The sequence below is a fragment of the Populus nigra genome, chromosome 12 (genome assembly GCF_951802175.1).
Source record: "Populus nigra chromosome 12, ddPopNigr1.1, whole genome shotgun sequence".
NCBI lineage: Eukaryota > Viridiplantae > Streptophyta > Magnoliopsida > Malpighiales > Salicaceae > Populus > Populus nigra.
Genome location: NC_084863.1, coordinates 8,887,618 through 8,904,569, shown reverse-complemented (window position 1 = coordinate 8,904,569; position 16,952 = coordinate 8,887,618). Strand labels below are relative to the sequence as shown.

Genomic DNA, 16,952 nt, shown 5'->3' with positions numbered 1-16,952 from the left:
GAATGGATTCGATGGGCCACTGTCTCTTGGCATGGCAAGAGTTTCGTCAATTTTTCTCGTAAACTGAGTTTTGCAGCTACAGTGTATCATGTATGGCAAGAACGGAATGCAAGGATCTTTGCTGGAATGTCTAGAACTTCGAATTTGGTCTTTAATCAAATCGAATGTATCATTCGTGATAAGCTTGATTTGATGAGGAATGTCGCACCAACAAATGAAAACAAAAGGATCCAACGAGCTTGGAGGGTGAATACCATAGATTCTTAATTTGTTAGTTAGCTGGTTGTATTGGTTTCCCTAACGAATCCAGTGAGGTTTCAGTGTTATGGTCGGTGGCTAGCTTGTAGCCATCTGTTGTTTTATGTTTCTGTTATCATTGTAAATCTGGGGTATGCCCCTTATAATGTTTGTATCTTCTTCTTTTAATACATACGTCAACTTACCAAAAAAAAAGAGTTAACACTACCAGAAAATCAGTGAAAACCAATAGAATTACTGATGAATGTTTTTGTCAGTAATTTTTACCAACAGATATAATTTCATCTCTAATTTCATCGGTCTCTACTGATAGACCTTTGCTATCGGTAATAATTATCGATGACGTAGATTTTGTTGGCCATATAGTCGGTATATACCTACCGTATTACCAACAGAATATATAGAATTTTGAAAAGGAGAAACATTGTGATGACGTGGAATTTTTTCAGACGATGTTATCAACGAAATGATCAAGGGATTCAAATAGGGATCTTCGTACAGTGACGTGGCCCATTCACCGTCAATATCACTAACAGGTATACTAATGAGACGTGTTCGTCTGTGATTCCATCGATAAAAGCCAATATATACACACTCTGTCGACTCTCTCCTCCTCTATTTCTCCTTCTTCTTCCCCATCCCAACTCTCCCCTCCCAAACTGCAACCAACCACCCATCCCAACTCTCCCCCTCTTCTCAACACAAGCACTCAAGTTTCTTATACTTTTGTACGTGGTCACAACATCCGTTCTCTGATTAATTTATTGTGGATTTCATCATTTTTTGTAATTAAATCTATCCTTTTTAGTTTTAACATTTAAATGTCAATTTCATTATTTTTATTGTTTTTTTAGTATATATATTTTGTTAACGTATGTACTTGTTTTATTGTTACTTGTTAAAGAAACTTGTAGTATGAATGTATAATTTTGTAGTTGTTATAGTTTGTTTTAGATTTTATAAAATTATATTTGTTTGTAAATTGTTGAAACTTTGTTTGAATTACACCGAATTAGATGTGTTGTGATGAAATAAATAATTACTTGTTTAACAGGTCCGTTTTAATTGTTATCAATTCTATTGCGGAGTTGTGATTTCCGTAAATTTATATATGTATAAATTTGTATGGACGTTGATAATTGATAATTGATAATGAATATTTAACATAAGTGTTTTTTTTTATTTTGTTGGATAATGTCGGGGCAAACCAATATTTTTGCAAATTTATTTACGTAATATAGTTAATTAATAAATGTTGTCATCATAATTTTATAGAGGTTCGATAGAAGTCATGGATGATCGTTCATGGATGTATTGAGACTCACCCCAAGGATTGTAAAAGATCGATTATTGTAATGGGGTTCAGGGTTTTATTAATTTTGCAACATCTATTCTAAGGAATTTTACTGATGACGGTATTGGTGTCCATACAGGAAGTGTAAAAATAAAATTTTTTGCATCAAGATGTTGTAACAATGCATCTTCTAACCAAAGAGTTCATAGAGGATTACTTGTGTTGGTATGCACATAGAGAACTATTTGTTCCTAATAAAAGCATGGTAGAAAGGATGGTTGGGTCAACTTCTAGTGCTAGTAACGTGCATGAAGTTGTAAATGACAACAGTAATCCTTAAATGAATATGGTTATGGATGCAATGAGAATGAATGAAGGTAATGTCAGTCAATGTCCAGTCGTAGAAGAAGAACCTAATGCAGATGCAATAAGGTTTTTTGATCTGTTGAAAGATTCTAACGAACCATTATGGGATGGTTGCACGAACCATAGTAAATTATTGGTCGTAGCACAGGTGTTCACCATCAAGTCAGATGACGGGTTGAGTGAGGCTGGTTATGACAAAATTATCGAATGGGTGAGAAGCATTTTACCTGAAGCGAACAGGCTGAAAGAGAACTTTTATGCTGTAAAGTCCATGATGAAATCCCTTGGTTTAGGATACCAGAAAATTGACATGTGCCCTAACTTCTATATGTTATACTACCTTGAAAATGCTGAGTTAACCGAGTGCATGACATATGGACATTCTCATTACAAACCCAGAACTGGCAGGGGAAAGACTCTCGTGGCATATAAAAAACTTAGATACTTCCCAATCACACCTAGACTGTAGAGGTTATTCATGTCACCAAGGACCGTTGAGCACATGACATGGCACCAATCACATGATGCAGTTAATAGAGTGATAGTGCATCCTTCTGACGGCGAAGCATGGAAACACTTCAACAGTGTGCATCCTCACTTTTCAGCTGAATCAAGGAACGTGCGTTTTGGGTTGTGTACAAACAGATTCAACCCATTCGGGTCATTTGCTGCTCCTTATTCTTGTTGGCCGATTATACTAACGGTTTATAACTTGCCACTGAGGATGTGTATGAGGCCGGAATTCATGTTTTTATCTATGGTCATACTAGGTCCGAGTAGTTCGGGCTGGAATATAGATGTTTGTCTTCGACCGTTGATTGATGAGTTGACGCGATTGTGGTCCTCTAGAGCTTTGACTTATGATATCTTGAGGAAACAAAATTTTGTTGTGAGAGCGGCTTTCATGTGGACTATCAATGATTTCCTAGCTTATGGAATGGTTTCTGGTTGGAGCACGAATGGAAAACTAGCATGTCCATACAGTATGGAAAACAACAAGGCATTCAAGCTAACAAACGGAGGTAAAGCTTCTTTTTTATTGTCACCTCGTTTTTTTCCACGGAATCACAGGTATAGAAAGAACAGAAAGGATTTCTTTGTTGGCAGAGTTGAAAAGGATGTTGCACCCCCGCGTTTTTCTAGTGAAGAATTGCATGATGTTGTATCAGAGTACGGTGACATTGTGTTTGGTCTCCAATCAGGTAAACAGAAGTTTCTTGGTTTTGGTTTGACCTATAATCGGGTAAAGTGAAGTATCTTTTGGGAGCTTCCTTATTGGAAGACCAATCTTCTTCGCCATAACCTTGATGTCATGCACATTGAAAAGAACATATTTGAGAACCTTTTCAACACCATCATGGATGTGAAGGGGAAGACAAAGGACAACATCAGGGCTAGATTGGATTTAGCATTGTTCTGTAACCGTAAAAATATGGAGTTGGTTAGGGATGGGTCACGGGTTGCAAAACCAAGAGCAAGCTTCGTGTTAGAGAAAAACGCACAACTAACTAGTCTACAAATGGCTTAAGAGTCTGCGTTTTCCCGATGGACATGCCTTGAACATATCAAGGCTGGTTAATATGGAGGAATGCAAATTATATGGAATGAAGAGTCATGACTGCCACTTGTTTGTGTAAACACTCATTTCATTAGCTTTTCATGATTTGTTGTCAAAGGGGATATCAGATGCACTCGCGAAGATCAGCCATTTTTTTAGAGATATATGCTCTAGCAAGTTGAATGTTGATCACATTGAAAGGCTTGAAACGAATATCGTCGAGACAATATGCAAACTTGAGATGATATTCACTCCATCATTTTTTGACTTAATGGAGCATCTACTTGTACATTTACCATGTGAGGTAAAAGTTGGAGGACCGGTCCAGTATAGATGGATGTATCCATTCGAGAGGTTAGATATTATAGTTGCAATGTAATTCATAATTAAAAGTTTTTTCACTATTTTTTTAATTGATAATTTTTTTTAATTCTATATATACAGGTACTTGTTCAATCTTAAAAAAATGGTTAAGAACAAGGCGCATGTTGAGGCTTCAATATATCAGGCCTATATTGTTGAGGAGATCTCAACATTTATCTCGTACTATTTCTAACCTCATTTGAGAACGAGAATCAACCGTGTTCCACGGCATGATGGTGGTGGTGAAGTGCCTTCAAGTGGGAACTTGTCAATATTCTCCAATCCTGGACGACCCACACCTAAAAATGTCGTAAGAGGAAGATATTTGTCTGAAATAGAGTTCGGACAAGCTCACAATTATGAGCTGAGACATTTTATTAAGTAGTAGATGTACTACTTAAAACCATTTTGATAAATCTTTGTACTTTTCACCTGGGTAGGTCGCTGATGAAAATTTAATAATTTTAAAAAATCCATGTATTTTTCATGTGAGAGGTCGCCCATTACAATAAGGCCATTTAGATAAATCTTCATATTTTTCACCTAGACAGGTCGCCCATTACTATAAGACCATTTTGAAAAACATTGTATGTGTCAATTAGGCAACTCCCCCATTATAATGAGACCATTTTGAAAAATCTTTGTATTTTCACCTGAACAGTTCACCCCTTACTATGAGATAATTTGGAAAAATCTTTGTATTATTCACTTGGGCAGGTCGCCCATTACAATGATATAATTTTGAAAAATTGTTATATTTTTCACCTAGGCAAGTTGCCCATTATAATGAGATCATTTTTAAAAATCCTCGTATGTTTCATTTAGGCAGGTTGCCAATTACAATTTGATCATTTTAAAAAATCTTTGTTTTTTTTCAACTAGGCAGGTCGCCAATTACAATGTGATCATTTTGAAAAATCTTTGTATTTTTTCTCTAGTTATGTCACCAATGAAAATTTGATGCTTTTAAAAAATCTGTGTTTTATACATGTGGGCAATTCGCTCATTACAATGAGATCATTTGGAAAAATCATTGTTTGTTTCACTAAGGTAGGTCACCCTTATAATGAGAGCATTTCAAAAAAAAAAAAAAAATTTCACATGGAAATGTCACCCATTACAATGACACCATTTTGTAAAATCCTCATATGTTTCACCTTGGTGGGTCGCCTAATACAGTGAGATCATTTTGAAAAGTCTTTGTAGTTTTCACTTGGGCAGGTCGCCCATTACAATGAGACCATTTAAAAAACAAAAATTGTATTTTTAACTTGGACAAGTCGTCCATTACTATGAGACCATTTTGAAAAATCCTCATATGTTTCACCTTGACACATCACCCATTATAATTAGACCATTTTGAAAAATCTTAGTATTTTTCACTTGGGCATGCCGTCTATTACTATAAGACCATGTGGAAAAATCATTGTATTTTTCACCTGGGCAAGTTGCCCATTACTATGTCACCATTTGGAAAAATCATTGTATTTTTTATCTTGGCAGATCGCCCATTACAATGAGACAATTTTGAAAAATAGTTGTATTTTTCACATGGGCAAGTCGTCCATTATAATAATACCATTTTGAAAAATCCCCGTATGTTTCACTTGGGCAGGTTACCCATTACAATAAGACAATTTGGAAAAATCATTGTATTTTTCACCTAGAAAGGTCACTCATTACAACGAGGCCATTATGGAAAATCCTTATATGTTTCACCTGGGTAAGTCATCTATTATAATTAGATCATTTTGACCTCATATGTTTCACCTTGATAGGTCACTCATTACAATTAGACTATTTGGAAAAAAAATTATATTTTTCACTTGGACATGTCACCCATTACAATTAGAGAATTTTGAAAAATCATTGTATTTTTCACTTGGAAATGTCGCCATTATAATGAGACCATTTTAATAAATCCTCGTATGTTTCACCATAGCGGTCGTCCATTACAATGAGATCATTTGGAAAAATCTTTTTATTTTTACCTGGGCAGGCCGCCCATTACAATGAGATCATTTTGAAAAATCTTTGTATTTTTCACATGGACAGGTCACCCATTACCATAAGACCATTTGGAAAAATCATCATCTTTTTCTAATGGGTAGGTTGCTCATTACAATGAAATAATTTTGAAAAGTTGTATTTTTTATTTGGGCAGGTTACCTATTACCATGAATTTAATATTAGGGGCTTTATTTTATTTTTTTAGATACAACCCAAGGCTTGTTTGGGCTCAATGAATACTTTGTTTTCAACTAAGATCTAAGGCTTGTTTGGATCAGGTTATGGGCTTTTCAGTTTAGAGTTTTTGGGTCAGTTTTGAGTGGACCTCATATAAGTCCACATAAGGGGTCCATTAGGGTTAATTTTTCAATAACTATTTAAACTCATGTAACCAAAATTTTGATAGCCATTGATGAATATTACTTCTGAATTTTTTAGTTTAACATTTGAGAGCAATTCTTGCATTCCTTAATTCTTGAACAAACTAAATCTAACTTATCAAAGATTAACTGGCTTCATGATGTCATTCTACTTTATTTCAATAATGTTGATATCTTGGGGCAGGTTTTCATTGTGTCACACTCCTATCATACCTATTTCGGCTTTTCGGGATTAGATCTCAATCTTTTTTCTTTTTTTTAATAAAAATGTAAGTATATATAAAAGATCAAAAAGAAACATAGCCGGGAATCCAGCAAGTCACAAATACATTCAAGAAAAACCTAAAAGGAGCATCTTCCCAAGAAAATCAAATTAAGCTAACATTTACAAATTACAATGCCAAGCTAGAAAGGGAAACAAGATCCCTGAACATTAGAATAGAAACAAAATTGGTTAACTAAGAAACATATAACTAGTACAGGTGATAAAGTTAACCAACAAAATAGCCATGCAACACTAAAAAATCCAGCCACAATAGCATATCCAGAAGAAAGGGAAGGTAGACCATTCTAAACTTGGTAGCCAACAAATTACAGGAGACAACATTGCATCCCGAGACTGAGCAGCAGCCAGCTATGAGAGCAGACACCAGGAGAAAATAATTAACAACCATGACAATTGGGAATAGCCATACAACATAGCTAAACCCAGGCAGCAACCCACACATCAACCAAGATTAAGACAATTGTCCATAAGCAAGGCCAACCAAGGAAGCACACCGAGCACAAGGACAATAAGAACTCCAACAGAATAGCTGGGAACCAAAGATAGCAGCAACGCAGATCAGCTGAAATAGAAGGCACCAAAAGCCCAAAAGAACAGCAACCTGCAATTGCCATGACAGCACTAGACAACCCCAAAACAGCACAAAAACCTTGCAACAGCAACAGACAAGACAGAGAGATCAGCATAAACGTATTAGATCTCAATCTTGATTGTGGGTTGTGTGACCACGTGATCACAAGGTTTGCATCAGTTGGTATCAGAGCTAGGCTGCGAAACAAGGTTATATCTTTCTGTTATTTTTGTTTTTTTAGTGTTTGCGTCGTTCATCTTCTTATTCTTTGTGTCCGCGCCATCTAAGAAGAAAAAGGGGTTATATTTCATCTTGTTACAGTCTCAATCATATCAGTAACATATAAAAAAAAGGACAGAGATTAGATGAAATTTGAAGGATGATTCAATTTTGCCGCAGAAACACAACTCTTATTGAACCATAAGCAAACCACCTCAGAATCAATTGAAACTTCATATTATGTCTATTGGAGGTGAGATTGCATCATATATCAAATTTAGACTTATTATAATATCGTTTGCTTGAGGTTTTAATTTGAGGTTCAATTCTACCATAAAAACATTACTCTTAGTGAACCATAAGCAAACCACCTTAGAATCAATTGAAACTTCATATTATATGTATTGGGAGTGAGATCACACTATATATTAACTTTGGTTTTATTTTGATATAGGTTTTATGATGTTTTAATTAGAGATTCAATTCTGCCACAAACTAATCATATAAGGGGTTTTGGTACCTAGACATAAGAGAACGAATTATAAACTGAGATTTGTTGGTTGCTTGGTATTGGAATAATAAATAATGAATTGGAGGTCATTTTGAGATTGTTTAGTCTGGGTTTCAATTTTGTTACGTTAAAATTGCGTAAGGGGTTAGATTTGCGTCAAGTTTCAAAACAAGATCCTTATTGTTTGTTTTTGTCCAAATATTTTTGTTTCTATTATTATTGGGTTATCTAGGAGTCAAGTAATTGTTTTCGCTAATATTCTCTTGTGTTTTATTTAGTGTCTTTGTTTCGTCCACAATTCGTACAAATTTGCATTTCTACTCGCGAAATTATAATGTTAGTTTTGTTTTTCATTGTTTTCAGTATATTTATTGTTTTTTTAGTCTAAAAATTATAATTGGAGTGCGCTGCAAAGGTTACTGACTTTGATTTGTTGATTTCAGTTCCTAAAGAACCAAAAGAAAACAAGTTGTGAGGTAAAAGGCGTAGTGAGCTTATTAGAGTGAAAAATACTTGATTTGTGTGATACACGAAAGGTGTGAGGATATATTTTTTGCTACTAACCAAATTTTGCAAATTCAAAGCATGTCTGAAAACAGTGAACCAGCGACACAAGAGTTTGTTGATGAAAACGCAGATGCGAGTGAAGATGATTATGGTTTTGCATCTGTTGGCTAAGAAATCATGTCTAGACCGAACAGGGCTTAGATGAATGTGAATTTTCATCGCATGGGGATTTTTTATGTGATACACGAGAGGTGTGAGGATATATTTTTTGCTACTAACCAAATTTTGCAAATTCAAAGAATGTCTGAAAACAACGAACCAGCGACACAAGAGTTTGTTGATGAAAACACAGATGCGAGTGAAGATGACTATGATTTTGCATCTGCTGGCCAAGAAATCAGGTCTGGACCGAACATGGCTTAAATGAATGAGAATTTTCATGGCATGGGGATTTTTTATGTGATACACAAGAGGTGTGAGGATATATTTTTTGCTACTAACCAAATTTTGCAAATTCAAAGAATGTCTGAAAACAGCGAACCAGCGACACAAGAGTTTGTTGATGAAAATGCAGATGCGGGTGAAGATGACTATGATTTTGCATCTGTTGGCCAAGAAATCAGGTCTCGACTGAACAAGGCTTAGATGAATGTGAATTTTCATGGCATGGGGATTTATGAAGATGTGGGCAAGGACTTGGACACCATTAAACTGAAAATTCCTAATTTTCAAGATAAAAATAATCTCGAGGCGTATTTGGAGTGGGAGAAAAAGGTAGATTGGATTTTTTTATTACCATAGCTATTCTGAACAAAAAAAAAAAGGGTGAAATTGGTGATAATTGAGTTTACTGAGTATACATTGATTTGGCGGGATCAGATTGTAATCAATAGGAGGAGGAATGGGGAGCGACCAATTCAAACTTAGGGGGAGATGAAAATCTTAATGAGGAGATGATTTATGCCAAACCACTATTACAAAGACTTATATCTGAAGCTCCAAGGTTTGAATCAAGGTTATAAGTCAGTAGATGAATATCACAAAGAGATGAAGATAGTAATGATTCGGGCCAACATTGTTGAGGATAGAGAAGCTCCATGGCTAGATTTCTTAAGGGGTTGAATCGGGATATTGTTAATATTGTTGAGCTACAACATTATGTGAAGCTAGAGGACATGGTTCATATAGTTATGAATATGGAAAGACAACTTAGGAAGGGACATGTTCAATCAACAGTGAATCCGGGTTCCTCATCATTTTAGAAGCTAAATCTAAGGAGAGAGGGTATTGTATGGCCGAGGTATTTTGTTCCTTCCAAAGCAAAACCAACAAAGGTTAAAGTTGATATCCCTACAAGTCCCAAAGGTAAATCTAAAACTCAACTTAAACATACTCGTGATGTTAAATGTTTCAGGTGTTAGGGACATGTATATTATGCTTTAGAGTGTATAAACAAAAGAATCATGGTGATGAGAGATAATGGTGATATTGAATATGAAAGTGAAATATCTGATTGTGAAGGCATGCCACCATTGGAAGATAGTGATGGGGATGAGTTAGCATTACCGGTTAAGGAGTCCTTGGTTATAAGACAAACACTTTAGGTTCAGGTCAAGGAAGATGAAACTAATCAACAAAGGGAGAACATCTTCCATACGCATTACTATGTACAAAGCAAGGTGTGCAGTTTAATTATAGATAGTAGAAGTTGTGTTAATGTTTATAGTATCACCCTTGCTAGAAGCTATTGGCTGGCACCCCATTATAGAAGCTATTGGCTGGCACCCCATTATAGAAGCTATTCCTTCCAATTCTAATCCTAAAATGGGGCAAAAGGATGAGATAGTTTGGTTGGATTCACCAAATCACAGATTCTCGATCAAAGTAGCTTGGGAACAACTAAGACATCATCGTCAGATGGTTGAATGGCATGACATTGTGTGGTTCAAGAATGTTGTTCCAAGACATTCATTTCTTCTATGGATGGCTGTCCAACAGAAACTCACAACTCAAGATAAACTTCATCGGTTTGGTATACATGGTCCCAATAGATGCTCGCTCTGTCTCCGCAACAATGAGGATCACAACCACTTGTTCTTTGAATGCTCCTATACTAAAGCGATCTGGTGGGATGTTTGTGACAGATGCGACATTCCAAGAATGACAAAAGGCTGGGATGAATGGATTCGATGGGCCACTGTCTCTTGGCATGGCAAGAGTTTCGTCAATTTTTCTCGTAAACTGAGTTTTGCAGCTACAGTGTATCATGTATGGCAAGAACGGAATGCAAGGATCTTTGCTGGAATGTCTAGAACTTCGAATTTGGTCTTTAATCAAATCGAATGTATCATTCGTGATAAGCTTGATTTGATGAGGAATGTCGCACCAACAAATGAAAACAAAAGGATCCAACGAGCTTGGAGGGTGAATACCATAGATTCTTAATTTGTTAGTTAGCTGGTTGTATTTTTTTTTTGGTAAGTTGACGTATGTATTAAAAGAAGAAGATACAAACATTATAAGGGGCATACCCCAGATTTACAATGATAACAGAAACATAAAACAACAGATGGCTACAAGCTAGCCACCGACCATAACACTGAAACCTCACTGGATTCGTTAGGGAAACCAATACAACCAGCTAACTAACAAATTAAGAATCTATGGTATTCACCCTCCAAGCTCGTTGGATCCTTTTGTTTTCATTTGTTGGTGCGACATTCCTCATCAAATCAAGCTTATCACGAATGATACATTCGATTTGATTAAAGACCAAATTCGAAGTTCTAGACATTCCAGCAAAGATCCTTGCATTCCGTTCTTGCCATACATGATACACTGTAGCTGCAAAACTCAGTTTACGAGAAAAATTGACGAAACTCTTGCCATGCCAAGAGACAGTGGCCCATCGAATCCATTCATCCCAGCCTTTTGTCATTCTTGGAATGTCGCATCTGTCACAAACATCCCACCAGATCGCTTTAGTATAGGAGCATTCAAAGAACAAGTGGTTGTGATCCTCATTGTTGCGGAGACAGAGCGAGCATCTATTGGGACCATGTATACCAAACCGATGAAGTTTATCTTGAGTTGTGAGTTTCTGTTGGACAACCATCCATAGAAGAAATGAATGTCTTGGAACAGCATTCTTGAACCACACAATGTCATGCCATTCAACCATCTGACGATGATGTCTTAGTTGTTCCCAAGCTACTTTGATCGAGAATCTGTGATTGTATTGGTTTCCCTAACGAATCCAGTGAGGTTTCAGTGTTATGGTCGGTGGCTAGCTTGTAGCCATCTGTTGTTTTATGTTTCTGTTATCATTGTAAATCTGGGGTATGCCCCTTATAATGTTTGTATCTTCTTCTTTTAATACATACGTCAACTTACCAAAAAAAAAGTATCACCCTTGCTAGTAAACTGAATTTGTGTACTATTAAACAGGCTAAACCATATAGATTGCAATGGCTAAATGATAGTGGTGAAGTGAAATGACTAAACAGGTTGTGGTTCCATTTTCGATTGGGAAGTATGTTGATGAAGTTTTGTGCGATGTGGTACCAATGCAAACAAGTCACATCTTGTTGGGGAGACCATGACAATATGATAGGAAGACAATTCATGATGGGGTTAAAAATAGGTATACCATTGTAAAACCATCATTATTATACCTTTTACACCCAAACAGGTGTATAATGATCAAATAAAGCTAAAAAGTTAGCATGAGGCTATAGAGAGAGAAAATCAAGGTGAGGAATAAGGGGAGAGAAGACCATCAGATTCAGCCAGAACCCAAAACACCACGACAACCCATTAGGCCACCCATCCAAACACAAACAAATATTCGGCGAACACTCCAAACAAATAAGACCATTCGCCACTACTCAAAAACACCTAAATCTAGCTAAGAGTGGAGGTAAGACTATAGGAGTGAAGAAAGTCAGGAAGGGTGATAAGAATTGTGTGGGAAAACTAAAGAAACAACCCAATTTTTATGCTAAAGAGGGTGAGGTCAGATCTGTATTTTTCACTAACAAGTTGATGCAAACATATTATTCGATAGTTTTACTCACATTTACCTAGTATTTTGCCTTTTTTCTATATATAAAATGTCTTGATATTCTTTGTTTTTATGTTTTGAAGGCATTTTTGGATGTAAGATTCAAAAAGAAATAAATTGGAGATAATTGACATATTTGACCTTCTATCGATGTTTTGTACAGTGCTTGAGCTCTATAGGTCAAAATGAAGGGTTTCTAGTGGCATTAAAAAGCTAACATCCATAACTTTCTATAAATATATGGAAAGAAAAAAAAGAGAGAAAAAGCATGGAAATTGCACCCTTCAAAGACAAATCTTGCATTCTGTCAATGTTGACCTCCGACCATTTTGACTTGAATATCTTGAGCTAGAGAAGTCCATTAGATGCAAACTTAATTTTATTTCTATCCTAACTCAAACACTTATCAGCCTACTACATTTCAGCAGAACAAAAGCTAATGTGAGAGACATGATTTTTCTACGATGACATATGAATTCTGCCAACAAACAAGTTTTGTGAAGAAATAAGTCCAAAGTACTTCCCAAAGCATCCAAATCGATATCCAAGTCTTTATTTCAGCAATTTAGCTCCTCTAAGTCCAAAGTCAAAGCTTGAAGATTTTATGCAAGGCTATTTCTCATTTTTTTACTAAAATAGTTATTGAAATACTTGAATGTAAATTGTCTACTTAGCAAAGGACTATTTTGTAGGAAAGAGGGATTACAGTTTCCTATCAAACAAAAAGAAAGAGAGAAAGGAAAGGAGAGGCGGGCAGAAAGAGAAGAAAAACACACATTTTCCACCAAAAACTTGAAATCATGCATTCTTCTTTCCTTTTGATTAGTTTTTCAATAGACATGCAAGGCTAAACTCTTTTTCTTGGTTGCAAAGACATAGAAACCTTTGAATTTTAAGAACTGTGAGATTTATTTTACATTTTCTTTTCAGTTTATCTGATGAATACGTTTGTTTTCCTATTCTTATTTCTTATGATCGTTTATTTTAATTGCTAGAGCGAACTATAAGTTATTATGTTAAACAATCTATTGTTAAGTTTACTATCAAAACCAAAGTTATGATATATAAACTTGTGAAACAACTGAGTTTAATAAACGTAGCGGATCTATGTTATTAATCTTAAGGAAAACAATCAATCAAATCAAACATGTATTGTAGACAACTGTGTCTAGATTAATCAACTTATCTAGTTTTTAAGGTTGTCATTCAATTAAATTACTATTGCGGACACTGTGGTTGTTTGATGGTTAGGGTTAGTTACACTGTGGATCGGTTAACTAACTAACGTTAAGAAAAATTAAAAATTAAAAATATAAATTGATATATCATTTCAATGATCGATTATGATTTCTGTAGGTGGATGACTACTTGAAACCAAGGTTTGTTCTCTTTATAGTTTTCTGATTTTATTTAGTTTCATTTGATAGTTTTCTGTTTTTTTTTTGTTTAGCCTAGATAACTTCCAAACCCCCCCCCCAAATTGCATATAATATAACATAAAAATCTGTCTTAAACCTTTCTCGTGGGATCAGCCCCTTGTTTGCTCTATACTATCTTGTGTGTTGTGTTTTAAGCTAGGGTAATTATTTTATGCGACAGTGACATCGCAACAAATTTTGGCGCTGTTGTCAGGGAAGAGATTTTAGTTGATTCTTGTGTTGCGATTTTTATTTGCTGTGATTGTTATTTATTTTGTTAAAAAAAGAGAGAGAAAATAGTGTTGTGGTATTGTATTGTACGCTACAGTTACTGTTCAAAACTGATTTTTTAGTGGAATTAGGTTCCGGTCTTTTGTTTCTTAAAGGAAAACGACGTTTTGAATAGGACTAGTGGTTTTTAACCACTAGCCCTGCCCTATTGAGGTCAAATTCCACCGTTTTCTAGGGTTTTTATGCAATTTTAGTTTTCTAGCATAGGATTTCCGTTCAATTTGCATTGTTTTCAATCTCTTGTGTTGTTGGTTTCTTTTGAGTTTTCTTGACGATTTATACCTATAATTTAGCTTGATTGTTTTATTCTGCTATAGTTTAGATAACCTCAACCCCCCTTCCCCCCCAAAAAAATCTGAACTAAATCTTCCTCGTGGGATCGACCCCTTGTTTGCTTTATAATATCTTGTTTATTTAAGATTGGGTAATTAATTTATATGACCGCGACATCGCAACAAATTTTGGCGTTGTCGGGGAAGTGATTTTAGCTGATTCTTGTGTTGTGATTGTAATTTATTTTATTAAAGAAATAGAAACATAAAAGAAAAACAATGTTACGGTACTATTATGTTTGGGTACTGTGCTGGTACTGTTTAAAACAGAATTTTTGGTGGAATTAGGCCTCAACATTTTGTTTCCTGAAGGAATATGACGTTTTGAACAAGACTAGTTGCCTTTTTTTTAGGGTACTAATGTTTGGGTACTGTGCTGGTACTGTTTAAAACAAAATTTTTTGTGGAATTAGGCCTCAACATTTTGTTTCCTGAAGGAAAATGACGTTTTGAACAAGACTAGCCCCACCCTATCGAGGCCAAATTCTGCTTTTTTCTAGGGTTTTTAGGCCTTTTTTTTGTGTTTTAGCGTTGGATTTTCATTCATTTTCACTACTTTAAATATCTCATGTTGTTGATGTTTTGTTTTGTTTTCTTGATGATTTTTGCTTGTAACCCAATCTACTAACCAAAGATAAGTGTAGGTAGATCTCGAAATTGAAAACACTTTATGCAGGTTACGAAAGGAAGCTCACGTCAACGCCATGGTTGTTGCATGATAATAGACATTCAAGAAGCTCGCTGCTCCTAACATGGAGAATCAACCATTGTGCATAAATGATTTAACCATATAATTCTATAGTTTCACTCATATTTCACTAGTGTTTTGCCTATGTTTTATATATAAAATGCCTTGATATTCTTTGTTTTATGTTTTGAAGGCACTTTTAGATGAAAGATGCAAAAAGGAGTAAATTGGAGGTAATTGGCAGATTTGACCCTCAGTCGATGTTTTGTGCAGAGCGTGAGCTCTAAAAGTCGAAACGAAGTAATTCTAGTGGCATTAGAAAGCTAACATCCATACCTTTCTGGAAATCTAAGTCAAGAAAAATAAAAATACAAAGAGCATGGAAATCACATCCTTCAAAGTCAAAACTCACATTCTGCTAGTGTTGACCTTTGTCCATTAAAAATTCAATATCTGGAGCTTTAGATATCCAATTGATGCAAACTCAATGTTTTTGGATTCCTGACCCAGGTCTATAAACGCTCCAAATTTCAGCCAAAACCGATGTCATATGAGGGAGATATGAGTTTTCAAAGATGACAACTGAATTCTGCCAGCAAACAGGTTTCGTGAAGAAACGAATCCAAATTACATCCCGAAGCATCAAAACCGACATCCAAGTTTTAATTTCAGCAATTTAGCTCCTTAAGAAAATCAATCCAGAAGGTCAAGGAAGGCAGCCACTAACCTCAAACCACCAACCACAAACCAGCTGCCAGCCGCCAGCCGCCTTCACACTACCACCATCTATTGATGTTCACACTTGAACTTTGATTTTTCTTACTTACGATTTGTGTATAAATAGGCAGCTAAGTTTATGCTATAAAGAGAGCCAAGAGAGAGGGAGAGAGAGTGCAGTAGAATCGAAGAAAGAAGGGTGGCAGCCATAAGAGAAGAAACACAAACTCTCCCCTCTACAACCCAAAAATCATGTATTCTTTCATCTTTAGGAGTAGTTGTTCAATAAAAATGCAAGGCTAAGCTCGTTTTCTTGGTTGCATGGACACAAACACCTTCAGATTTCAAGAACTGTGAGATTTATTCTTCCATTTATTTTTAGTTTGTATTATGAATGAGTATGTTTGTTTTTCTATGCATATTTTCTATGATTGTTTATCTTAATTGCTAGAGCGGACTCTAAGTTATTATTGTGAACAATCTATTGCTAAGTTTGATATCAAAACCGGAGTTGTGGTATATAAACTTGTGAAGCAACTAAGCTTGATAATTGTAGCGGAACTACGTTATTAAACTTAGGGAGAACATTCGATCAAAGCAACACAAGTTGACAACTTGGTTGTTAAGATTAATGAATTTATCTAGATCTATAAACTTGTGGGATCGACCCCTTGCTTGCTCTATACTATCTTGTATGTTTTAAGTTAGGGTAATTAATTTGTGCGACCGCGACATCGCAACAATAAACATTGACAATAATGTCAACTTCGAGCTTAAGTCTAGTTTTATACACTTACTACCAATATTTAATGGACTTGCTAGAGAAGATCATCATACTCATCTCATGAAACCGCACGAAGTTGATGAAGAACATGTTAAATTAAAAGCTTCCCCTTTCTCTTTAAAAAGGGTAGCAAATACATGATTTTTCTCTATTCTCCTCGGTTCCATTGGAACTTGAAATGGCATGAAGAAGATTTTTCTTGAAAAGTATTTCCTAACCTCTCAAGTTACCAACATAAGAAGAGAAATATCTGGGATTAGGCAATCTCATGGGGAGACTCTCTGAGTATTGGGAAAGATTTGAGCAATTGTTCATTCAATGCGCTCATCATTAGAT

General features: G+C 35.5%; 1 non-coding gene across 1 annotated transcript; it reads right to left on the bottom strand.

Annotated features, from left to right (window-relative positions):
* Nucleotides 1–16,847: 16,847 nt before the first annotated feature.
* LOC133670293 (small nucleolar RNA R71) lies at nucleotides 16,848–16,952 on the bottom strand. Its single transcript, XR_009834038.1, has one exon. It is a non-coding gene; the product is annotated as a small nucleolar RNA R71 (small nucleolar RNA).